This window comes from Podarcis raffonei, chromosome 14 (genome assembly GCF_027172205.1).
Source record: "Podarcis raffonei isolate rPodRaf1 chromosome 14, rPodRaf1.pri, whole genome shotgun sequence".
NCBI classification, from domain to species: Eukaryota; Metazoa; Chordata; class Lepidosauria; order Squamata; family Lacertidae; genus Podarcis; species Podarcis raffonei.
Window position 1 is genome coordinate 7,718,648 of NC_070615.1, and position 23,798 is coordinate 7,742,445.

Below are 23,798 nucleotides of genomic sequence, written 5' to 3' on the forward strand. Positions count from 1 at the left end.
GGTAAAATGTTTTATATGTTTTCTTCAAGAAACATGAGGACTAGCTACTTTGGTTTTATTAGGGGGGAGTGGGGAATCTGTTTTTCCTCTCAGAATCTCATACCAGAAGCAAAATTCTGCCATTACATTGTGAGCTCGCAGACATGCAAGATGTACACTACCCAAAGTGCCTTCGAAAGGGAGCATCCTCAGCTGATCTTAGAAACCACAGTCCAAGGTCTTAGAAACCACAGTCCAATGAAAGGCCAGGAGGTGCCCTAGTGCATATGCAAGAGCGTTGTAGACTGAAAGCAGCCAATGAAGACCTTGGAATACCAGCAAAATATGCAGTCCATCCGTAGAAGGAGAGTGACTGCTCTTCCAGACTACTGTATATTAATTATTATTGGCAACAGGAGGATCAATTGACACTCCCCAGAAGAATCATAGCATATAAAGAGCAAAAGAAATGTTTCCTGCAAGAAAGAAAGAAAGAAAGAAAGAAAGAAAGAAAGAAAGAAAGAAAGAAAGAAAGAATTGAATTAGCATCCCTCACATGAATCTCGTTACTTCTCAATTTCAACTTTTACCTTTGATGGAAGTTCCTGCTCATGGTCTGAATTTGTCCTCCCCACCCCCTTAAAAAAAAACCCTTAATGTACTGACAATGCTCTACTTAGCTTGTCCAATTCTGAGCCAGGGTTCCCTATAACTCAGCTTGGGGAGGTGTGTTCAGTGCCTATAAGTGGGAATAAAAAAGGCCACTGGGCATGTGTAGAGTTAATTCCTTCTCATCGCTAACTCACACTTCTGGGATATGGAAGACAGGCTTCGTGGTAAAAACTGGGTTTGACAAACCCACACCAGATTAGTTATTGGTAGCTAATATCCATGACAGCTAAACAGCCTCCATGTTCAGAGGCAGTGAACCCTAGAATATGAAATTGCAAGAGATAGTTGCTACTTACGTGGCCTCTTTGTAGACTTTCAAGAGGCATCTGGCTATTGTGGGAAAAGAGATACTGGCCTAAATCAGCATTTAGTCTGATCCAACAGGACTCTTCTAATCCCACGTCCACTTAATTTAGAGGATGGTGACTCTATAGTCCTCCAGATGTTGAACTCACCCCTGTCAGCATGACCAAAAACTGAGAAATTTTGGTTCAGCCCTACTGCAGAGTAAGCACAACAGAACACAAGGCAAATATGTATAGGCTTTCACTGCATATACAGACTTTAGCTTGAGACTCTGGGTTGGTTCACACAAAATGACAAATCACTATTTGCTATTACATGAGCAATGCATGGAATCACTTTCTTGCTCCTTTCGTCCCTTGCACAAAGTAATTAACTTGATTTCTGCCTAGATTAAAGTAAATCATAGCTTATCATTATGTCAAGACGGACAAACCATGGTGTATGCTTGCTCTCTGTGCCAGAGTTGGAAACTGTGGTTTGACATGCAGACTGAGTCTCTGTGGCACATTCCTCTCTTTTTCTATACCTGTAATAGCCATACATTTTCTTGCCTCTAGAGGCCACTTCTCCCACAGGAAATAAAAGCCTGTATGTGGCTTGATTTAAATATAAACAAGATTTTTAATAGTTCTTCGCTATGAGCTGGTAGAGAGTCCAGCCACGTCTGTCTCTGGCAGAAATTCTCCACCCCTCTTGAATTCCTCATGGACTTCTATATATTTTGACTATTATTGGCATTGCAGGTGCCAACATCTGGATCTCATTGGTGCTTGGATGGAAGATGATCTGAGAACTCATAAGCACACAACATAATGGAAGAAAACTGAGGGGTAAACAGAATGCCGGCTTTTAAATGGGTATTTTTGTACTTCTCGCAACAGTTCCTTAGATTTCCAAAGTTTGAGGAACCCTGATACAATACATACTTGTTTTCTAAAGCTTTTGGAGAAATGTAAGGTGTTACTCTAGTTTTAATTGATGTTTGGTCTTAGATTGCTTGATTGGCTGCTGTTTGATCCATAATGGTTTTATTTTTTTAGGGTTGATCTTTTTGTTTGTGTATTTTTTCTCATCTTACTTTGGCAGCTTTCAGCCTGTGAAGTAATAATAATTAATCAAAGTAATAATAATGAATTTATTCCTACGCTGTTCCCTGGCTCTCTTACCTTTGCAGCTAAATTCTTGCCTATTGAAGTAGTCAATAGCCTGGAGAATCTTTAACTTGAAAGAACTTCAAATACTTATATACTACTTCTTATTAAAATAATGTCAAGGCAGTATATTATTTAACTAGACTCAGCCAGCCAGAGTTGCTTGCAGTGCTGCTGAGAATGTTGTCACCTGCTGTGCCCCAAAGTGACCACTGAGAGAGGACTGGAGCCTATCTGAGATAACTTTGACCAGTTCTCCCCCACCTAATATGGAGCTGTCTCTAATGCATTGGGGGGTGGCGGCGAACCTCATGTGACCTTTAAGGACCAAATGTGTCAGGATGCTGTCAGCTGCTCCTGGCTGTTGCCCAGGAAATTATAAAGACAAGGGAAGGTTTCTAACCATCCTTTTTTATTTAGTATTTACAGAGAGAGGCTATAGAACCCAGCCTCTTGGATAATGGCATTGTCCCAAGTGAATCTCCACCTTCCCCTGTCTCTCTCACTTCATTTGTCATTCTCATCGTCTCTTCTGCTGGTGCTGCTACATGCCCTCTGTCTTTGTTTTTATTAATATTTTATTAAGTTTTAACATGCCCTCTGTCTTTGAGCTCTTTGCTCTCCTACTTTCAAGGCTCGCTGGGTTCTGGAAGATGGAGGGTCTGGAATGCTTTCTAAATACGCCGTGTCCGTCAGCTGCCACCCCTCTGCTGCTTCCTCCTCATCCTTCTCCTCTCCCATGATTTCCCAACTTTTCTCCTCATCTGCCTCTGAGCTGTGACCTTCCTCAACTCCCTGTTGTAAATCTAAGCTGTCTTCCTTTTCCTCCTCCCTGAAAGGGTCAAGCTGGGAAGGCGGTCTCCACCATTCCTCCTCTGCCCAGTCCCTGGCACTATCTGAGATCACTTTGGCCAGTTCTCCCCCACCCAATGTGGTGCTGCCCCTAATGCATGGGGGCCAAACTTCATGTGGCCCCTAAGGACCAAATGTGGCCCTTAAGGACTCTCCAGCTCTTGGGACTCTCTCTAGCCACCCTACTTCCCCCTCAGCCACTTGGATCGGTGAGGCCATAGCTTCCCTCCATAGCTTTGCCCCCTCCTCGGCTGGAATGTTTCCTTAAACTCCTATCAGACTTGCCATGGGGTGCCCAGGTCAAATGTGCAATGTCCCCCCCCCCAATCGCCCTCACAAGCTGGCGCCTCTGCCTGGGTGAGGGATAGAAAGCAGTGTGTGAGTGTGTTTAGAGAGAAACTAGCCTGCTGTGCAAAGGTAAGGTTGACTATCATTGCCTCACCCACATTTGCCTCTGGACCCACCCATCACTCGCATATGGTCCCCAGGCAGCTGCCCAGAAAAGGATGGAGCCTTGGACTGAACAATTTTTCCACCCCTCCCCTACTGGGTGATGCAGAAGCAGGAAATCCTGTTCCTTTCTAACTTCCCTCCTCCACAGCCAAACATCCTTTGGCTCTGTGCTTCCTCTCAGTGATGGTTTTATGTATAAGCTAAACAAGTTATAGCATAGGGCCCCACTCTCTTGGGGCCCCCCAAAAAAAATTAAAGGAAAAAAACACTTGGATGTACATTTCCAAAATATAAGATAAAAAACAAATAAAATAAAACGTGCATACAGCAACAGTGTTTTGTGTTGTGTAGGCTCCTATGATGTAAGTAATGGACCCCGCCTGCTAACCTGCTCCCTAAAATATCACTGGTTTGCTCATTTCTATATCAATTACTTTGATAAAACACATATTTCGTTATGTGCAAATGGCTTTAGATACCTATTAGGTCCATAAATTACCATATAGCAGCCTTTCTCAACCTGTGGGTCTCCAGATGTTGTTGAACTACAACTCCCATCACCCCTAGCTAGCAAGGCCAGAGCTCAGGAATGATGGGAGTTGCAGTCCAACAACATCTGGGGACCCACAGGTTGAGAACTGCTGCCATATAGCATATATTCAATACAAAAAACAGTGACAATTTGTTGTTGACAAAGGACAGCTGGACATATAAAGGGCCATGTTACCTTCAGGAGCTTAGGGCTTCATCAAACCTAAATCCAGCCCTGCTTCCTCTCCACTACCATGTGAACTCCATGTCAACTTTTGGGCTGTGCCTCCTATTTTTAGCCTCCATTACTTTAAAAATGAATAAACAAACAGATGCCAAGTTATACAATTTAACACACTTAACGTGCCATATATGCCCCCCTCTCCAATGACTTTAATGGTTTTGGTTGATCAAGCTGCCTGAAGATAACTCTGGTTCCTACTCATAGAAATCTCTGGGAAAGGTGTCCAGATTTAATTTCTGCCAAAGCTCTCTGCCTTTATGACATCGATGTAAAGACAGCACCATCCATTCATTGAAATCCATGCTCCATACAGCCATTGCCAACAGGCACTGATGTATCATAGTGCAGAACGTTGTAAAGGTTTGGTGTGGAGTCAGCAGCACAGTTTCCGAGCAATAACTCCCTTCACCAATCTTCACATGAAATTTATGGCTATCAAGGATATAACTCTTGCCTGTGCGTGCAGGCAGATTCTGAGTCTGAATACAATGGTGTCAGCAAGGTATTTGCTTTGCAACATGGTGGCTAGTGGAGGTCGATCAAATTCAAACACGGATGTGCAGATCTGCCACTGGGAGCAAGGGCTCTGCTCTTTGGGAAGAATACAAGTGTTGGGTCTGGGCTGTGAAGAAGCAGCCTCGGGAGAGTCAAAAGCTGATGGCTAGGATCTGTGGAGCCAGCTAGTAGTGAGGACCAAGAAGTAAGTAAGAAGCACAAGGAAACCAGGTCAAGAAGCAATGGTCAAAGACTTAAGGGCAGTGAAATGAAGGGTTAAGGGCAAATCAAGGAGCAAACCAGGCATCTGTACCAAAGACCAAGGACACATCAGAGCTCAAGAAGACCTCATTGCTCAAGGAAGGCTCAAATTGAATGGGAAGACCTTTTATATTTCTTCCTATCCAGGAGGATGCAATGGCTTCAGTCCAGGGACTGAGGGTACTAAACTGTGAAGTTGTCACCGGCAGTTCAGTGCTTCACCAGATGGGGAAGTTGCAAATAGATCCAGCTGTTCCTGACACAGCAAGGGGTGGGTTCGATGCAATGAAGGCATCTTATCCATCATGGCTTTTAAACAAGTAGGTCCATAAAGAAAAGCTTCATCACAGTTTTTTTGGGTTATGATTGCTAAATGTGATCTTTAAGTCCAAGAGCAATGCACTTCTGGATTTAGATGCTGGCCACAGAAAAAAATCAAGGGAGTGCTGTTGCATTCATCGCCTAAAAAGAAGACACTGATCTGTGATAATGATGAAAACAATGACACAATAAAATGGCTATATACTGATTTATATGCATAGATGCAATGTCTGAAATAATCGCTGTAATTTAAATGGAAATACGATACATCTCACCATAGCAGTGAAGACTCATCAGGCGACCTGCCTGCTGTCCAACTGCTGACTGTTGACTATCCTGCTTTTTCTTCTTATGGTTCTTGAACCAGGCAGCCTTTCCGATGGAAACAACTGGTGTCCTCCAGGCATTCTTGGACTTCACCTCGCATCAGTCCCAGCCAGCCAATGATCAGGGAGGATGGGCATTGTAGTCCAACATCACCTGGAGAGCACCATGTTGGATGCCACTAAAATAAGAGGATGCCTTCCAATAGAGGACTGTCCTCTGTCAAGTAACACACATGCCCAATCTAGCCCTGGGGAGTGGGGAGGCTTTCCAGAGGCACTTGCCATGAACAAAACAAACAAAACAAATCAGCTGTTTGCTCCCATGGGGCTCTTAGGCACTTCACTTGCTGTTGACTCTGGAACTGTGAGACAGACATGGCTTGGTTACTCAGTGGGTGCATTCAGACATGAGGATTATTGCATTTATTTTCCTGGTCATAATACTAGTGCTTCTCTCCCAGTTTCTCACATTCCTCTTACACTACATTACCCAGAATTCCCTAGGAAGAGGAATCAGTTGTCCATCTCTTCTGGGAACTGTAGTCGTAGGAGAAGAACAGGGAGTCTCCTACCAACTCTCAGCACCCTTAAGGAACTACAGCCCTCAGATTCTTTCTTTTCGGGAGGGGGGAAAGCTATGACTGCTTAAAATAGTATTGTAGCACTTTAAATGTTTCATGTAAATCTGATTCAGTGTGAGGCAGTTTCCCATGTTCCTATTTACTTCAAGAATGTACTATCTTGCCTTTCAGCTCCACAACTCCCAGGGTAACTGGCAGTGGAGAACTGGGCAAAACCCCCACAATCACTCCAAAAGAACAATATAAATTTGATGTAAATGGCAGACCAGAAAAGCAAATCTGATAGATGGGTAGATAGATGATTGAGAGAGAGAGAGAGAGAGAGAGAGAGAGAGAGAGAGAGAGAGAGAACCAGACATTAAAAACAGTAACAATTATTATCATTCAGCCAGGCTTTTAAATAATTTTCAAAGCCTGGCTAAATGATAATAATGTTTACTGTTATTAATATTAGGCAGCCAGACCTTTGTTGTACTGTTGTCGCCACCTGCAAAAAATGTATTTCATTCAGGCAAGGCTACCCAGATATATAATTTGACTCTGCATATTTGTTTTTAAAATGGTTCCTTTTATCTATATTTTGATAATTATATTTAGTTGACTTGCTTTTAAAGTCTGTTGCTTTTATTTGTGTTTTTCTTAGGAATATTTTATGTAAATTTCTTAAAGGTTTCCCCCCCTTTCAATTAAGTGGTGCAAGCTATTGAAAATGAGGGCAGATCCTAGCTCAGTGGTAGACCATTCCATAGTCTTAACTATGTGCTGTGTGAATCAGTACTTTCCTTTCTCTATCCTGAATCCTCCAACATTCAGCTTCCTTGAAAGAGTTTGATGAGTGATGAGAGAGAGAGGGTGTCATGTCAGCAAGGAGGTCACTGAAGACCAATGTTCCAAAACAGCCTTCTCCAAGTTGGTGCCCTCCAGATGTTTTGCACTCTAACTACCATCAATCAGCCCAACCACTATGGGCAATGGTCAGAAGTCAGAGCAAAACTTGTGGCAGGAAGTAGGGGAAGCCTTCTCTAAAACATTATTTTCTGTGTGAGACCCTCTTCCCCCCAACCTCATAGCCCATGTTTTTTATTTACATATTTAAATATAAATATATGTGCATGATTTAAAACATCAATAAATACCGACTGGTTCAAAAAGAAAATTCATGTTAAAAGGAACTGTCTAAACAGTGTGGTTTTCAAAAGATGTCTGAAGGAATGGAGGGTTGGTTCCTGAAAAACCTCAACCTGCAGGGAGTTCCACAGGATACACTAAAAACTTGGTCCCTAGTGAAGGCCAAATGAACCTCAAGGGCATGAGGAACAGCTGAAATCAGCCTCAGCCAAACAACTGCAGTTATTCTCCTCATCATGCTGGTAAGATATTTTAAACTCCCATTCAGATGACTTAAAGACACACTAATGAATGCCGTCTCTGTCTTCTTGTAAAGGAACAATTTGCACTTGGGGACCTTTGGAGGATATAAAGAAACAGAGGGAAGCAGGCCACTCCATAGCCAAGATCCTTACTTAGCTGCGGCCTGACGCCAAAGCATACTTAACATAATGATTAATCTGGCTCGGATGATGGCGATGATTATGCATGCTCTCAGTTTCCAAGGATACTAGTGGGGAATTTCATCCGAATCTTTATTTTAGAAACTGCCTGGGTGGGTTAAAGCTGTCTGCGCTGCTCTGGACATGTGCAGCAGTGATTCTGGCTTCTCTGAGGGTGCTTCTGTGTGGGGTGCTCTCTCTGGGGGCGTATGCCCAGTGTGCCTGATCCCCTCAAACTGACATGGCAGGCATGGGGTGTCATGGGCAGAGCAGGCAGGATCCATGCTAGGAAGGAGCCATGCATGGGCTTGAAACCCAACGTCACCTTTGTCTGGACTGCAGCTCTTTATAATTTTGGCTCTGCTCCAGAGCATAGAGCCCAACCTGTTGGATGCTGTGCTGCAGACACACCTTAAGAAAGCGCCTGCAGAGGGATGGGGGAGAGGTTTATTTTCGTTAGGGTTTTCATGAGAACTTACCTATCTTGCAGTTTCCAAAGCAATACACAAACTGAAATGCAGCTATGCTTTCAAATTTTCACTCCTCCAAATTTTGCGGGGCAGTTCCCCAACCAAGAGAAAGTGCATATTAGTGGGGAAAGTACACACTAAAATGCATACAGGAGTTAAAATAATGTATCAAAATGCATTCTATTAGGGGAAATTGCTTTGCAAAAATGTGTGTTTCCACTAAAACGCTGACAATTTCTCCAGCCGCAAATTGATGCAGGAATGTGGAGAACTGAACTTAAATACTAGAAAAATGAGAGACTGAGAGAAACCAAAGCTGACAGATTCATCTATCCCTAGCCTGTTAACAGATCTGTGAATGCACAATATATGATTGATTGATATCCCTAGCCTGCATCCATGTCAATGCTGCCTAAAGATGGAATGAAATGCTTCAAAAATCCATATCGGGGCCAGATAAAGCTCAGACGTTCTTCTGAGACCAGCAGGTGCTATAGTGCTTTTGAATGTAGGCATGATCCTGCTCAGCAATCTGCATCTAAAAACTAAAAAAAGTCTGATTTTGCTAAATGCAATAACCTGGTAATTCCAATACTTTACACTCCATTTCCCAAAAAACCTTCAATGCTGCAGCATCCATAACTCAAAACCTTGCTTCACAAGATTCATATTTTGGGGTGTATGTGGCACAGTTAGTGACTGTGCCATGTGCCAGCCCCGCATTCCAACCTGGGGGATTGTGGTTGTCCTATCAGCCAGCCCTTGGGTCTGCGACTGCTGCTATTGAATGCCAGGTCAGCTCTGAATAAGATTTCCCTCATCCATGCTCTGATTGTGGATGAGGAGGAGGATCTGGTTTGCATCACTGAGACCTCGGTGGGTGAGCAGAATGGACTTGGTCACACCCAGCTGTGCCCACCTAGGCATTTGGTGTAGCATCAGGGCAGACAAGGGTTGGTGGGGAGGAGTTGCTATGGTCTATAGAAATTCCATCTCTCTCTCTCCTGACTCTCTTTCCAATTGAGCGGGGATCTAAAGTGTTTGTTCCTGGCGATGGGTAATGGGGACAGATTAGGGATTCTGCGGTTTATCACCCACCTCGCTGCCAAGCAGTCTCCTCACCTGAATTGAGAGCTCTGGTCTTGGAGGCGGTATTGAGGACTATCAGACAGCTGGCTTGGGGAGACTTCAACATCCAGGCCAAGGAATCTGGCTCTAGAATGACTCAGAACTTCATGACTACTACGACAACTATGAGGCTGTCCCAACATGTCATCGGCACTGACTATCAATTAGTTCCCAGGCCCAATTCAAAGTGCTAACTTTGACCTAAGAAGGTAAAAGTAAAGGACCCCTGACAGTTAAGTCCAGTCATGAATGACTCTGGGGTTGTGGCACCCATCTTGCTTTACTAGCTGAGGGAGCTGACGTTTGTCCGCAGACAGTTTTTCTGGGTCATGTGGCCAGCATGACTAAGCTGCTTCTGGTGAAACCAGAGCAGCGCACGGAAACACCGTTTACTTTCCCGTCGGAGTGGTACCTATTTATCTACTTGCACTTTGACATGCTTTCAAACTGCTATGTTGGCAGGAGCAGGGACCGAGCAACAGAAGCTCACCCCGTCGCGGGGATTCGAACCGCCAACCTTCTGATCGGCAAGCGCTAGGCACTATGGTTTAGACCACAGCGCCACCCTTAATGGCTTAAATGGCTTAAATGGCTCAGGACCACAATAACTCAAGGGTCACCTCTCCCCATATAAACCAACCTGGAGCCTGTGATCATCACCTGAAGCCCTTCTTTGTGTGCCATCTCCGGAGCACTTGCTGATCCAACCTGTCCCAACTCATGACACCAAACCAACCTTAGCAACCTTTGATGTTAATCCTGCATGTGCGTACCAGGGCTCATGGTGCTTAAATCAGAGGTGGGGAACCTGCATATCTGCCCTGCTGTTGGACTACAAATGCATCCTTGACCATGGACCAAGCTGGCTGGGGCTTATGTGAGTCCAACGCCAGCTGGAGGGCCACAGGCTCCTAAACCCTGGCTTCAATGGAACATTCACCTAGAAGCCCCCATTTCAGTAAATCCTCACCTCTTTGATGAATTCTAGAAAACCATTTCATAGTTTTAATTCCATACAGTGAGTAGAAAGTGGGGGAAAGACAGCTTAAGAGCCACTTACATCTGCAACTGATTTTAATTTGTCACCAGAGCCCTCCTGCCTTGTATCCTATTAACACTTCAGTCATATGAGTGCAGAGCTAACATGGCAATGAGCAGGAAAGTGCAATGCTATTCTGTGCCCCTGAAACGAGATGGATGTCCGGGCTGGGGTCAGTGGAGAGAGAAACAGAGACTGATAGAGCAACCAATAGACAGGAGATCTACATTGGTTTTAATATAACCCAGCAGTGAATGCGTTCAGCAACAGAGCATAGGGAGGGCCACCTCTATGCTAGAGGCAAATGTCCACCAAATGTGCATTTGTGTACAGATAATCTGTTGGGACAGCCTTGCTTGCTGTTATGTAACCTCTCTGCATTGATCTTCAGGGGTTTAAAGCTCTTGCTGTAACCATGAGCAGCAGTAGTAATAGTCATTTTGTATCAGTGGTGAAAGCACTGCCAGTTCCACACTTCCAAGTACACCTACACAGACACTTAGAGTAGGGAGGGATGGGATTGTGCAATGGTCCCACATGCCTCCTTCAATGCTGCATGAAGGACAGCCACAGAGGTGAACCAGAAGCCATGGGACAAACATTAAGGAGCAAGCTATAATTCCAGACCAAAGCACGGCAAGGATTCAGGAACCCACCAGAGCTCAGGAATACCGTTGCTCAGGCAAGGCTCAGCTGTTACAGGCTGCCTCTCGCACTCCTTCCTGCCCAAAAATATCCAGTGTTTGGGCTGTCTGGGTGCTAGTCAGTCCAGGGCTTGAAGGTACTTCACTAAGAAGCTGCCACCTTAAGTTCAGAAGTTGACATGTAGGATCAGCACTCAGATCCAGCAACATCTGACAGCTTTGATCAGAAGTAATACCAAACTATGGTTCAGTGTCCCGTGAACAAGCACTGGAACTGTGCACTCCCCTTAGCCTTTTTGACACAGCTACAAGGAGGAGACCGGGTGCTTTCATTTCCATCTTTAATTAACTACTGTCTGAATCCAAACTAGTTGGTCTAAACTATAGTTTTGGGACTTCAAACTACAATTTATAAAGTTGACTTGTTTCCCTAAACTGTAATTAAGAGTAACCATCATTTAGGGTGGCATTTCAGAGAGAAATGAAGAGAAGAGGTACTGTAAGGATGCTGTCAGCAGCTCCTGGCTGGTTGCCCAGGAAATTACAAAGACAAGGGGAAGTTTCTTACCGTCCTTTTTTATTTTAATCTTTACAGAGAGAGGCTTTAGAACCCAGCCTCTTGGATAATGGCATTCTCCCGAGTGAATCTCCACCTCTGTCTCTCCCACTTCCTCATTTGTCATTCTCATCATCTCCTCTACGGGTGCTGCTACGTGCCCTGTCTTTGAGCAATTTGCTCTCCTACTTTTAAGGCTTGCCAGGTTCTGAGAAATGGGTCCTGAATGCTTTCTAATGACGTGTCAGCCGGGTGTTGCTCTGGCTCTCCCATGATTTCCCAACTTTCCCCCTCATCGGCCTCTGAACTGCTACCTCCCTTAAACCCCTGTGGTCAATCTATATTGTCTTTCTCTTTCTCCTCCCTGGAAGGGTCAGGATGGGGAGGTAGTCTCCACCATTCCTCCTCTGCCCAGTCCCTGCAGGTACAGTGCTAACTGATTTGCACTGTTTCATCAGAAGGGGGATTCTTGTGGTGGTGGCAAGCTAAGAAGCCTCTCCTCACCACTGCTCTCATCTTGAACTCGTTTCAGGGATCTCTACCTGGTTTGTTTTGTGGGGGCAAGTTCGACCCTCCCCTCCTTTCAGTCCTGAACTTGGACTAACTTGTCAGGCTTAATGAATGAAAAAGTGAATGACTAGAGAATCAGAGTTAGTCTAGGGAGATCAAGGTTCAAATCTCCACCAGTAACAAAGCTTGCTGAGTGACCATGGGCCAGCCACTCTAACCTACCTCACAGGGTTGTTGTGAGAACACAAAGGGTGGGAACTAAGTACACCACTCTGTGCAACCTGTAAGATGGGTAGGATACAATAAAAGGAATAGCATCTATGCAGGCAATATCAAAGTAGTATGGCTGATGTAGGACTCAAGTAAATGTATTTTCCCAGTAGTGATGTATGGAAGTGAGAGCTGGACCATAAAGAAGGCTGGCTGCCGAAGAATGGATGCTTTTGAATTATGGTGCTGGAGGAGACTCTTGAGAGTCCCATGGACTGCAAGAAGATCAAACCTATCCATTCTGAAGGAAATCAGCCCTGAGTGCTCACTGGAAGGACAGATCCTGAAGCTGAGGCTCCAAGACTTTGGCCACATCATGAGAAGAGAAGACTCCCTGGAAAAGACCCTGATGTTGGGAAAGATGGAGGGCACAAGGAGAAGGGGACGACAGAGGACGAGATGGTTGGACAGTGTTCTCGAAGCTACCAGCATGAGTTTGACCAAACTGCGGGAGGCAGTGGAAGACAGGAGTACCTGGCGTGCTCTGGTCCATGGGGTCACGAAGAATCGGACACGACTAAACGACTAAATAACAACAAAAATGTATGAATAGGGAGGTAGCAAAAAAAGCATGCACTCTGAAAGTTTAAATCAGGGATAGGGAGCTTTTTTCAATCTGAAGGCCGAATTCTCTTCTGGGCAACCTTCCAGGGGCCACATGCAAGTGGTGAGTGGGGCCAGAGCAGAAGTGGGTAGAGTATAGGATGTAAATAGTGCCTTTGTACAGTAAGCTGCTTTCTACATACAGTGCATTCACTGTCTTTCTTCTAATTATTATTATTTGTTGCGTTTATATTTCACTTTTTCTCCATGGAGCTCCAGGTGGCTTACATGGTTCAATTTCCCCCTCATTTAATCCCCGCAACAACTCTGTGAGGTAGATTAGCCTGAGAGGCAGTGGACGGCCCAAAGTCACCCCAGTGAGCTTCATTGCTGAGTGGGGGTTTGAACCTGGTCCTAGTTCAACACTCGTAAGCCCAACATTGTCAGAGTTCAAGGATGCATTCCACCCAGGCAAAGAGAGCCAAGGACAGCACAAAACAGGGCTTGCGAGGGGGCTGGACTGAGAAGAGTCCCAAGGGCTTGAGGTTCTCCACTTCTGGTCGTAATCAAAACGGCCCAAGTCCCGAGGAAGCAAAATAAATTTAAAAAAGCAAAAACACTGTCTAGTAATGTCTTGGAATGACAGAAAGACAGACAGACAGATGATGGATAGATAGACAGAATTTCACTGTCCAAAGAGTGAGAAAATATGTGCAATAGAACTAACCATGAAACTCACTCCAGATGCCCTTTAAATCCTATTAAATAGTTTGCATTTATAATCAGCAAACAATTGCTAGAGAGGCAAATGTGCCCTCTGCTCTAATTGTCTGTTTGTTCTTACAAGCCAGTGAAAAGCTTCAACTTCCCTACAGGAAGAGTGAGAAACTGTGGCTTGCTTAAGATGGGTTTCGATCCACGTCAAGTGGTTTTTGAACTTATAGGGATTTGGCTGGCAAAAAAGCAGGGCAGTCTAGTTCAAACCAACATATCCTTAAAACTAACGTGAGTGAGACCTGACATCTCATTGCCTTTTGGTGCCGATCCATGAAAATACTGCAATGCTCGACTGCAAGGCAGAGTGGAGACTTCTGGGAACTGTGAAGATGCCCATGGGATTGTCGCTGCATGAACTTACTTCAAACAGTGGATCTCCAGGTGTTTGTTTTAAACCATTTTTAATATGGTATTACTACAATGCTGTAACCTTCCCTGAGACCTTTCGGTGAAGGGTGGGTAAGAAACCAAAATAATACAAACACTAATATTGTTGAAATACAGTTCCCATATTCTCTGACCAGCTGGTTGTGTGGGCAGGGGCTGATGGGAGTTCGAGTCCAGCAACATCAGGACCAAAGATTCCACATTCCTGACTAGGGCTGGGGGAGAAATCCAGCGCAATTCTCATTTAAAGGCAAGCTTTCCAAATTCACATTCTCTGAAGTAATATATGGACCAAAACACAGCCTTTGAAATTTGCATTTACTCGAATTTTGCTACTTAGTTTTCCAGCCAAGTAATGTGCACCAAAAAGCACATATTTGGACAAAATGGGCATACAAATACATATATCTATGAAAACAGCATGCAAAAATGCATTATATTAGGAGAACTGCTTGCAAAAATTGTGTATATTAGGTATTTTATTGCCTAGTAGGAGAAATTCACACTTTTAAAAAATGAGAACTTTTTTTAAAAAAAAGATTTGCTAACTGATATAGAAATGTGAAGAATTGAACTTAAGATTGGAAAAATGAGAAACGGTTAGAAACCAAAACCGGCATATTCCACACCCTCCAACATTTCTGCAGTGAAAATAGGGATGTCGCATTCCATAATAATTTTACTATTTATACCCCACACATCTTACTGGGCTGCCCCAGCCACTCTGGGCAGCTTCCAACATATATAAAAACATAATAAAATATTAAACATTTTTTAAAAAAACCTTCCCTATAAAAGATTGCCTTCAGACAGCTCAAGGGTCAGACAACTCCATACCATCCAACATTTCTCCAGTGAAAATAGGGACAACCTAAGGAATAGTGGAACATTCCACAATCAAATCAGAAACTGGGACGGCTTCTCTAAATCAGGGACATCCCTGGAAAAAAGGGAAACTTGGAGGGTCTGGTATTCACCCATCATCAGTCCTGACTTTAGACGTCATGGGTGGCAGGCACCCCAGGACAAGTATAATAGAAAAAGTTAACTAGGATGCAGTGATGAACGAGCAACTCAAGCTCAAGAGCAAAGGCAAAGTCCTCACCTAATCCCTACTGCTTGTGGGTTGCAGGACCCATCCCCAAGCCCATGGCAGACCAACAGCCTGTTTTGCTCGCAAGTTGCAGTTGTGCAGTGGTTAGAGTGCCAGATGAGGGCAGAAGAGACCCAGATTCAAATCCCTCAGCCACAAGCTTTACAGGGTGTCATGGACTGGCTGGATACAGAGGAGGAAGGAACCCTGTGGAGAAAGGCTCAGAGCGATGTATATTCAGAGGGAGAAGGAGCAGACTGAGAGGAGGAGGTCAAGCAACAGGAGAGGCTATATAGGGATAAGTCCATGAAGAATCTTATCATGGCACCTTGCAATGGAAAGGTATTTTCAAGAGAACCACAATGCAATATCCTGGAGCCCTCACTTACTTACATGTCATTTCCTGTCCTTCTATTGAATGTTCTGCTACAGGGCAGATATCAAGATTCAATCCCCCACACACACACTTGCTGTGTCCTTCAGCGAGTGACTGACTTGGGTGCATTGCTTGCCGACCTGCTTGGGCATTGTCCTTGCCCAGGAGATGGTCAGATGGAATGATGAATGCCTCATTCCCACTGTCTGGCCAAGGGCCTGCCCTGCTCTCGCCATCCTACTGAGTAATGTGGAACATCACTGTGGCATATGCATCAGAGCTGCTATCATTGTCCTTGGATATGTCACAGAGAGACCTTACAGAATGGGTACACTATCCTTAGCAATGCAACATAGGAACCTACCTTATACAGAGTCAAACTACTGGGTCCATCTCACTCAGTATTGTCTACACGGACAGGCAGTGGCTCTCCAGGTTTCAGATGGGGGGGGGGATTCCTCTTCAGGTTCTGCCTGGAGGTGCCAGGGACTGAATCTAACTTTTAATGATAGACAATTATTATCCTAAGGCATTTAGATTACAGTGATTGGAGGAGAGAGATTAAAAACTGTGTTTTGTTTTCGATGCCTACCTTCCCCTATGCACGTAACTGAAAAATCTCCATTGTATCTCAAAAAATCCATGGAAGTGGGAGATGACATTTTTGTCATCCTTGGTGGGAGATGACATTTTTCTTACTCCAAGCTTTCTCCAGGATTTATGCTATTTTCCCATTCCCAATTCCTCTTTGCAAATCAATGGCGTAATCTCTCTCCCCTAAGGAGAAAAGGCTCTATCACAAAATCCATGGTCGTGGCACAGAAAGACACACCTCACAAATGAACCCTGTGGCAATGGGGTCCTTGCTCTTTTTTCTACCACCACCCTCCTCCTTCTTCTTCTTCCTCCTCCTCCTCCTCCTATTACAGTGGTACCTCTGGTTACAAACTTAATTCGTTCCAGAGGTCCATTCTTAACCTGAAACCGTTCTTAACCTGAGGTACCACTTTAGCTAATGGGGCCTCCCACTGCCGCCACCGCACGATTTCTGTTCTCATCCTGAGGTAAGTTCTTACCCCAAGGTGCTACTTCTGGGTTAGTGGAGTCTGTAACCCGAAGTGTTTGTAACCCGAAGTGTTTGTAACCCGAGGTGTTTGTAACCTGAGGTACCACTGTATTGTTATTAATCTAATTGTAAAGATGTCCTGTACAAAAAAAGTTTTGTCTACAATTTGGCAGACTTAATCCACACTGGGTGGACTGCAGTACCTGTAAATATGATCCACTTCTGTGAAAAAAGGGGGGGAAAGTTTCATCATTGATGGGAATGGGTAGAAACAGATCTCCATTTTTCACAGATCTAATTCCATTCCAAATAGCAAGTTAAATTAGAGAACAGAGTGGCTCCAAAACACGTTGGGCTACTTCCCAAAACTACAGCTACAAACTGATTTTTATAGCAAACTGGTCTACACTGACCACAAAGTTGAGCCAAACCATTACTTCTTGTGATCAGAACACTGTGCCCAGAACACAGCCCAAGACTGCATTAGCTTTTTGTTGTTGTTGACATGCTTTAGAAAATAAGTCCTTACACTGTACCCTGGCTCTGAAATAGAGGTCCTTCAGAGGATGACAACAGTGCTATCAAAATGGAGGGAGAGGTAGTTGTGTGATGAAGCCAAGATTTTTATCAGAGGTTGGCTTTAGGGAGTGGGATGGCGCATGCCAGGTGTCACACCAGAAGACAGGAATACTATTATTGCCCAGGCTAAGCAGGAAGCATTCTTCTTTTGGGGGGGGGCAGGAACTAATGGCTGGTCTGAGTAGGCAGCACCAATTGAAAAGCTAGGAACACTTGCCTGTCCAATGAGATCCTCCAAATCGCAGTCCTGGGGCAAGAAGGTCCATAGTTCAATGGGAGAGTTCTGCAGGTAGAAGGCCCCATGCCCAACCTCCAAGTAGGGCTGGGTTTATGGTTCTGGTCAGAAATCCTGGAGGGCTGCTGCCAGACAGTGTAGGAGGTTCTGAGCTGGCTGCACCAATGGTCTGGTTCAAGGTAAGCTTCACATGTGCAGTGACATTCAAGAAGAGCAGCAGAGCTCAGTGGCAGAGCACTGGGATAGGTGAACGCTGCAGCTTCCTATGGTTCACCATATGAGGCAGCCACACCTGGAACCAGGTGCTCCCAATTCTAGGCCTGATGGCTCCAATCCTGACCAGTCCCCCTTCAAAAGCATCTACCAAGGCCAGGAGCAAAGGAGCTTGTGTTTCAGAGGACCATAACTCATCCGACACCAAGATGTCAGAGGATTTGTATTTATTTGTAATTTAAAACATTTCTACACTGCCCTGCATCGTATTAGAATTCAGGACAGTGTACAAAGCATTAAAACAAAATCAATAAAACATACAGACCAAAGACAAAAGCAACAGATAAAATCTCAACACAGACTCACACTCAAATGCCTGGGGAAATAACAAAAATGTTTTTGCCTGGCACCTAAAGAATAGTCAGTAATACTGGGGCCAAGAGAACATTTTGGGGAACAGCATTCCATGATCTGGGTGGTACCCTCTTTGAGGACAGCCTCAGTGCAGATGGGAGAGGCTTATGGATGAGGAGCCGGAGGCAAGGAAGTGCAAGTCCCATCATGCAGTCCTCCACAACCTTGTGATAGGTGTTTGGGGTTACAGCTCCCATCAGGGCCTTCTAGCACAGCCAGAGCTGATGAGAAGCAAAAACATCAGGAGGGGACCAGGCTGCTTGACAGAAATTTCCCAGAAATTTCCAGTGCAACCCTGGACTCACCTTTAAAGCCTCAGGATCCTGCCTTCCTCACCAGTGGTGCAATTTCACAATTTTAGACTTTGTTCTTAATGGTTTTTGGTGGCAAAATGCAGCTCATCTGACTGGGTTGCCTGAAAGGCCCCAGACTCGGGCTTGAATCTTGGTGCAGTTGAGTTAAAAAAGAATGCCAGAAAAAATAGACTCAGTTGATCAGAATTTGCACATCTGTAAGATGAGAGGAAGCACTTGGGTTTAGGTGTCATCTGTAAACAAATGAACAGGACCTCCAACTAGACGAATCCTTGATTTTGCTATTAACATGTTCTGGTAGAAGCAAGCACCTTTGCAGATTCTAATGAGACAGATGACCCTCACCTTTGCCTGGGCTATGTAATCCGCATTGTGGTCAATTATCTCCAAGCTTGGGTGAACAGTCATTATGCTTTCATAATCTCCCATTAGCAAGCAAAGGTTTGAATAAGAAGTCAAAGTCCATCCCATTAACCGTTCCAACCAGCGCTGGCCTTAGACCATTTTGTACCTGAACTCAAGTTGAGAATGAACACCCCTTCCCCATGAAATTTTAATGGCACTCAGGAATGTGTCATCCCTGGACTGAAGTTTTGTTTCTAGAAATAACTGCTCATGTCACTTTCTGGTATAGCAAGTTCTATTTCCAACTCATTAGTATGACCAAGATAGTATAATAGTTCTTCTCTGTGGTCACTGAAAGGGTCGATATGGCCCACACTAGATCCCACAGCATTTGGTTTCTATAGTTCAATTAATCAAATCTCAAGTTACAACCAGGCAAACTGGATGATCCTCTAGTGTACGAATGGGGAACCCCTGGCTCTCCAGAAATTTTTAGATATAAATTCCCACCATCTGTCACAATTGGCTTGCTGGAGTCCAACAACACTTGGAGGGCTAAAGATTCCCAATCTCTGCTCTAGTATGACTTTCCCCAAAATGGTGCTCTCCTGATGCTTTGGACTACAACTCCCATCTGCCTCAGCCAGCATGGCCAATGGCCAGAGCTGAAGAGAGTTGTACTTCAACAAACTCAGAGGGCACCAGAGGAAGGCTACTCTAATGAGAAATGTTGAGTATCAAACTCAGAAACATCATGAAATCTGGTAAGGTTTGTAAAAACACAAAAAGATACAAGTATATTGCTAAACTGGACTTGAGACCTTATATTACAATGGCAATGTATCAACATGAATATCTATTTATCGTTGTTTGGTTTTTAGTTGCCATTGTTGTTATTTTCTGTACTAAACATCTAATAAAAACATCTGCTGAGGTCATTTGAACCACCCCTTTTTTGGATCAGAAGTACCGCTCCCCCAAAATGTTCAGGTCACCAATTGGGATGGCATCGTCATTACAGCCTTTAGTCATTATGGATTAATGGTTTTTTATTATTTAATATTGATTATGGGGCTCAAGATGTCCTTCTTCGAGGTAATGCTTCAGCTGTGAAGAATATCGTATTTCCCCAACTTTCAAAAAGAAACATGTGGCTATTAGGAAACTGGAAGTGCATTCCAGTACTGGCTGGAATGTATTTGTGAGAATGTCATGGGTACCATTTGGACACTCCCTGTGACATCATTACTGAGTGGAAACCCAGCTTCCATCTTCAGTGCACACGCTGGGATAGGAAACCTTTTTCCTAGGAAGGGCCATTGACTGGTAGGAAAGTCAGTAGAAAGTATGTGCATCCAGTGGTGGGTGGAGCTAGAGTTGACAGTGGGCACAATTTATAGCAGTTCAGGACTTCATACCACTCCCTCCCTCCTTCCCTCTCTCTGTGCCACTCATCCTTTTCTCTCTATTTGAGCTACCGTGGGTGGCGCTGTGGATTAAACCACAGAGCCTAGGACTTGCCGATCAGAAGGTCAGCAGTTCGAATCCCCATGATGGGGTGAGCTCCCGTTGCTCGGTCCCTGCTCCTGCCAACCTAGCAGTTCGAAAGCACATCAAAGTGCAAGTAGATAAATAGGTACTGCTCCATTGGGAAGGTAAACAGTGTTTCCGTGCGCTGCTCTGGTTCGCCAGAAAGTGGCTGTCATGCTGGCCAGCTCCCTCGGCCAATAAAGCGAGATGAGAGCCGCAACCCCAGAGTCGGCCACGACTGGACCTAATGGTCAGGGGTCCCTTTACCTTTATCTCTACTTCGCTGTGCTTCTCCCTCTTTTCTCTCTCCATTTCCCCCCTTCGCCTCCTTCGCCTCCTTTTGCACCCCTCCATTAACACAGCTCTGTACTGATTGCTTGCAGAGGGCACATAAAATTATGCATTATGCTGAGAGCCACAAGTTCTTCATCCCCAAGTAAAACATTTTACTTCACTTCCCCTAATTTGAAAGCTCAGTACCCCATCCTCAGTACTACAGCAGCACAGTAATGCTCAACTAGCTATTTTTTAAAAGTGACAAGCATCCAACAAGTCTTCCCCTAACACCTCACAGCAACCCTGGGGCAAAAAATAAAATAATTCCATTTATTTTATTCTTTTATTTGAAGGTTACATACACCTCTACTGCAGCAGATGGGTGCATGCATCTCCTGTTGCTGTTGTTTTTAAAAAGAACAGAACAGCTGCACATCTATATTTCCCACAGGAACGTTACTCTCCCAGCCTCTATTATGCGTCGCTTGGATATCACGCTTTTGCATTTGGGCTTGCATGACTGCCCCAAGAGGCAAAAATGCAACTGGACTCTACAATGCAACTGAATGGCGAGTTGCTGTCCATGGTACTGAAAGTGAACTAGTCATTTTGGGAATTGGGTGGATTGGTGATCACTGTGAACGTACAAGTATCAGGATGATACATGTGACACAAATATTTTTTTAAAAACCCAAAATCCATGAAAGTAGACATTTCTTCAGTTAAGATGGAAGTTCTGATGTAATTTTTTAAAAGCACGAGGCCTTTCAAAAAAAAGCCCATAAATGCATTCATCTACTCATCTCTTAACCACATAATAAAATAAGAGATTTACTGAATCAGTTAAAATGTCCAGCATTTCCATCTTACTGTTTCCCACAGCAGCCAGCCAGTTGCCTCTGAGAACCCCACATATTAAGGCAATAGCTCACCCCTCATTGCTCACAAGAAAAATATTCTGTGACATGCTACCTCTGAATACAGACATTTTGTGTAGCCATCATGACTAATAGCCATCCTCTATGAAGCCATTTAAAACCTTGTGGATCCCACATACTAATTTGGTATTAGGAACACCAGAAGCTGCCTTATGCTGCATCAGACCATTGGTCGACCCATTTCAGTGCTGTCTACATTGACTGGCAGTAGCTCTCCAGGATTTCAGAAAAGACATCTTTCCCCAGCCCTACCTGGTGATGCCAGGGACTGAATCTGGGACCTTCTTCATGCAAGGCCAAGGTTCTACCACTGAGCAACAGTCCTTTCCATATTGAAATTAATGGACCTCCACGGCTGATGCTGAGCTGTGGGCTTGCCAACTTTGTGCAGTCTTGGGGCCAACTGACTTCTGCCTCTTCCTAAAAAGAGAGGGGTTGTTTCATGGACCCTTGGCTGTGAGCATTCTAAGCCAGGTGTCCTGTTGTTCCAGGAAATATACAGAGCAGTCCAGCTGTTCACTAAACGGCTGTAATTACACACTCTCTCGGGGAGGAGGTCTCCACGTGACAGCTGATCCTTCTTCACACTTGGTTGTGATGCATGTGTCCTGTCAGGAAGCCGTTTTCCCTCTATCCTGGCTTCCTTCATTAGCTCCGCTCACGCTAACAAGCGACAGAAGTGGATAGCAGCAGGGTGGCCTACATCTAATAACATCGGGCGAGGTCATAAAATCTTCCACTAACTGCACAGTGGGAGCAGCTGTGTGGGGATTACAGCAGGAATAAAGAGGGTGTTTGAGTTCACCAGGAAATAGCCACATTTCTCTCTGCCCCCTTCCCCGCAACCACATCTGAAACTCTTGAGGAAACTTTTGTTGAGGTCGTAGCCAGAATCTTTCGGAAGCAAGCGTTAGAATTAGGTGTGTGGCTCCATTATAGAAGGCCGAGCGCTTACTAGGATCAACAAAAACATTTCAAAGGAGTGAATAAGCTTTCAGGTTCACCATAACTCTTCTTCAGGTTAAATGTTCAGCAAAACTGTGGGGAGGACAACACATACTGCCAGGTATACTGAAAAATCCCTCCCAAGCAGCTCCCTGAATCACAATGTTCCCAGACCTCACTGCATCTGTGAGGGGTCTTCGTTGGCACCTGCCCCTCCCCTGTGTCACTGTGTCTGCAACTACAAGGACATTTCCCACTACTTGGGTCTTTGAGTCTGTTTTTAACAACCAGGATGGGGATGACTTCCAAGACAGGCTTCTGAAGAGCAAGAAGTCGGTGGGGATCAACTTCCATGTTCAGTGGTGCAGTCCCTGCAAGATCTTAGGCCCCCCAGATAGAAATGGTGGTGACCAAGTAGAAGAGGAAGGTGCTGATTGCCAAAGTGGACTTTGCCAATCTCAACAAATACGAGGTGTCAGCAGTGCCCACCGTCCTAGCTATGAAGACCTGGTGGATAAGTTTGTGTGGATAAAACATGGGGATCAGCTGGAAGTCTTCCTTGAGAAACTTGTTGGGTCCTGAGCAACTGAGGACTAATGTGTGCATACAAAGGCCATTAAGAACATACATACATACAGTTCATTTAGGCTTCCAGTCTCAGCCACTTTCAGCTACTTTCCCCCTTTGCATTCACTGCCTCTGTGTTTGCTTGTCTGTGTCACCATACCACTTCTGAAAAGCTCACATGACCTTTCGCTAGCAACGCTCAGACAAGGAATGGTGGACTTTTATGTCGATTCAAGCCATTCGGAGGAGCAAAGTAGGATGGATGTTAACTTTGCTGTAAAAGGTTTGCTCTGGTTTCTGGCAAGCAAGAGAATTCTGGATGAGGGGATTGTAGCAATAACTATTGATTGGTGGTCTAGCCATAAAATGATAGGAGGAGGAAATAGTGACTTGTATTAGACGGCAACTGTAACATGCAGAAGAAGGGACAATAACCCAGCCAGGAATGATAAAATGGTAAGGAGGGAAATGATAATAATGGCAAGGACAGTATGGTAAGGATATAAAATTGGACAGTATATATGAAATAGGAGATAGCATACATTTGAAAATAGTGCAAGAAAAAGTATACCTGTGATTAGTATACATTATAGGAAATGGGAGACATTTTAAATTAGATAGTATACATGTTGAGATAGTATGCAACTATGTTTGCAGGGTGTAGTGTGCTGTAAGCCACCCAAAGTGGGTGTGGTATAATAATAATAATAATAATAATAATAATAATAATAATAATAATAATAATAATAATAATTTTATTACCAAGTGGCCCCATCTCTACAACCCTGTTTCTAATCTCTGCAGAGAGAATTTGATCTGGGAGGCAGGGCAAACCCCTAATTCCTTCAACCTTCGTGGACC

At 44.4% G+C, this 23,798-nt stretch overlaps 1 protein-coding gene across 8 annotated transcripts in view; it reads right to left on the bottom strand.

Annotated features, from left to right (window-relative positions):
- Positions 1 to 23,798, bottom strand: part of CELF6 (CUGBP Elav-like family member 6) — a 180,013-nt gene that overhangs the window by 102,036 nt on the left and 54,179 nt on the right. The window lies entirely within an intron of this gene.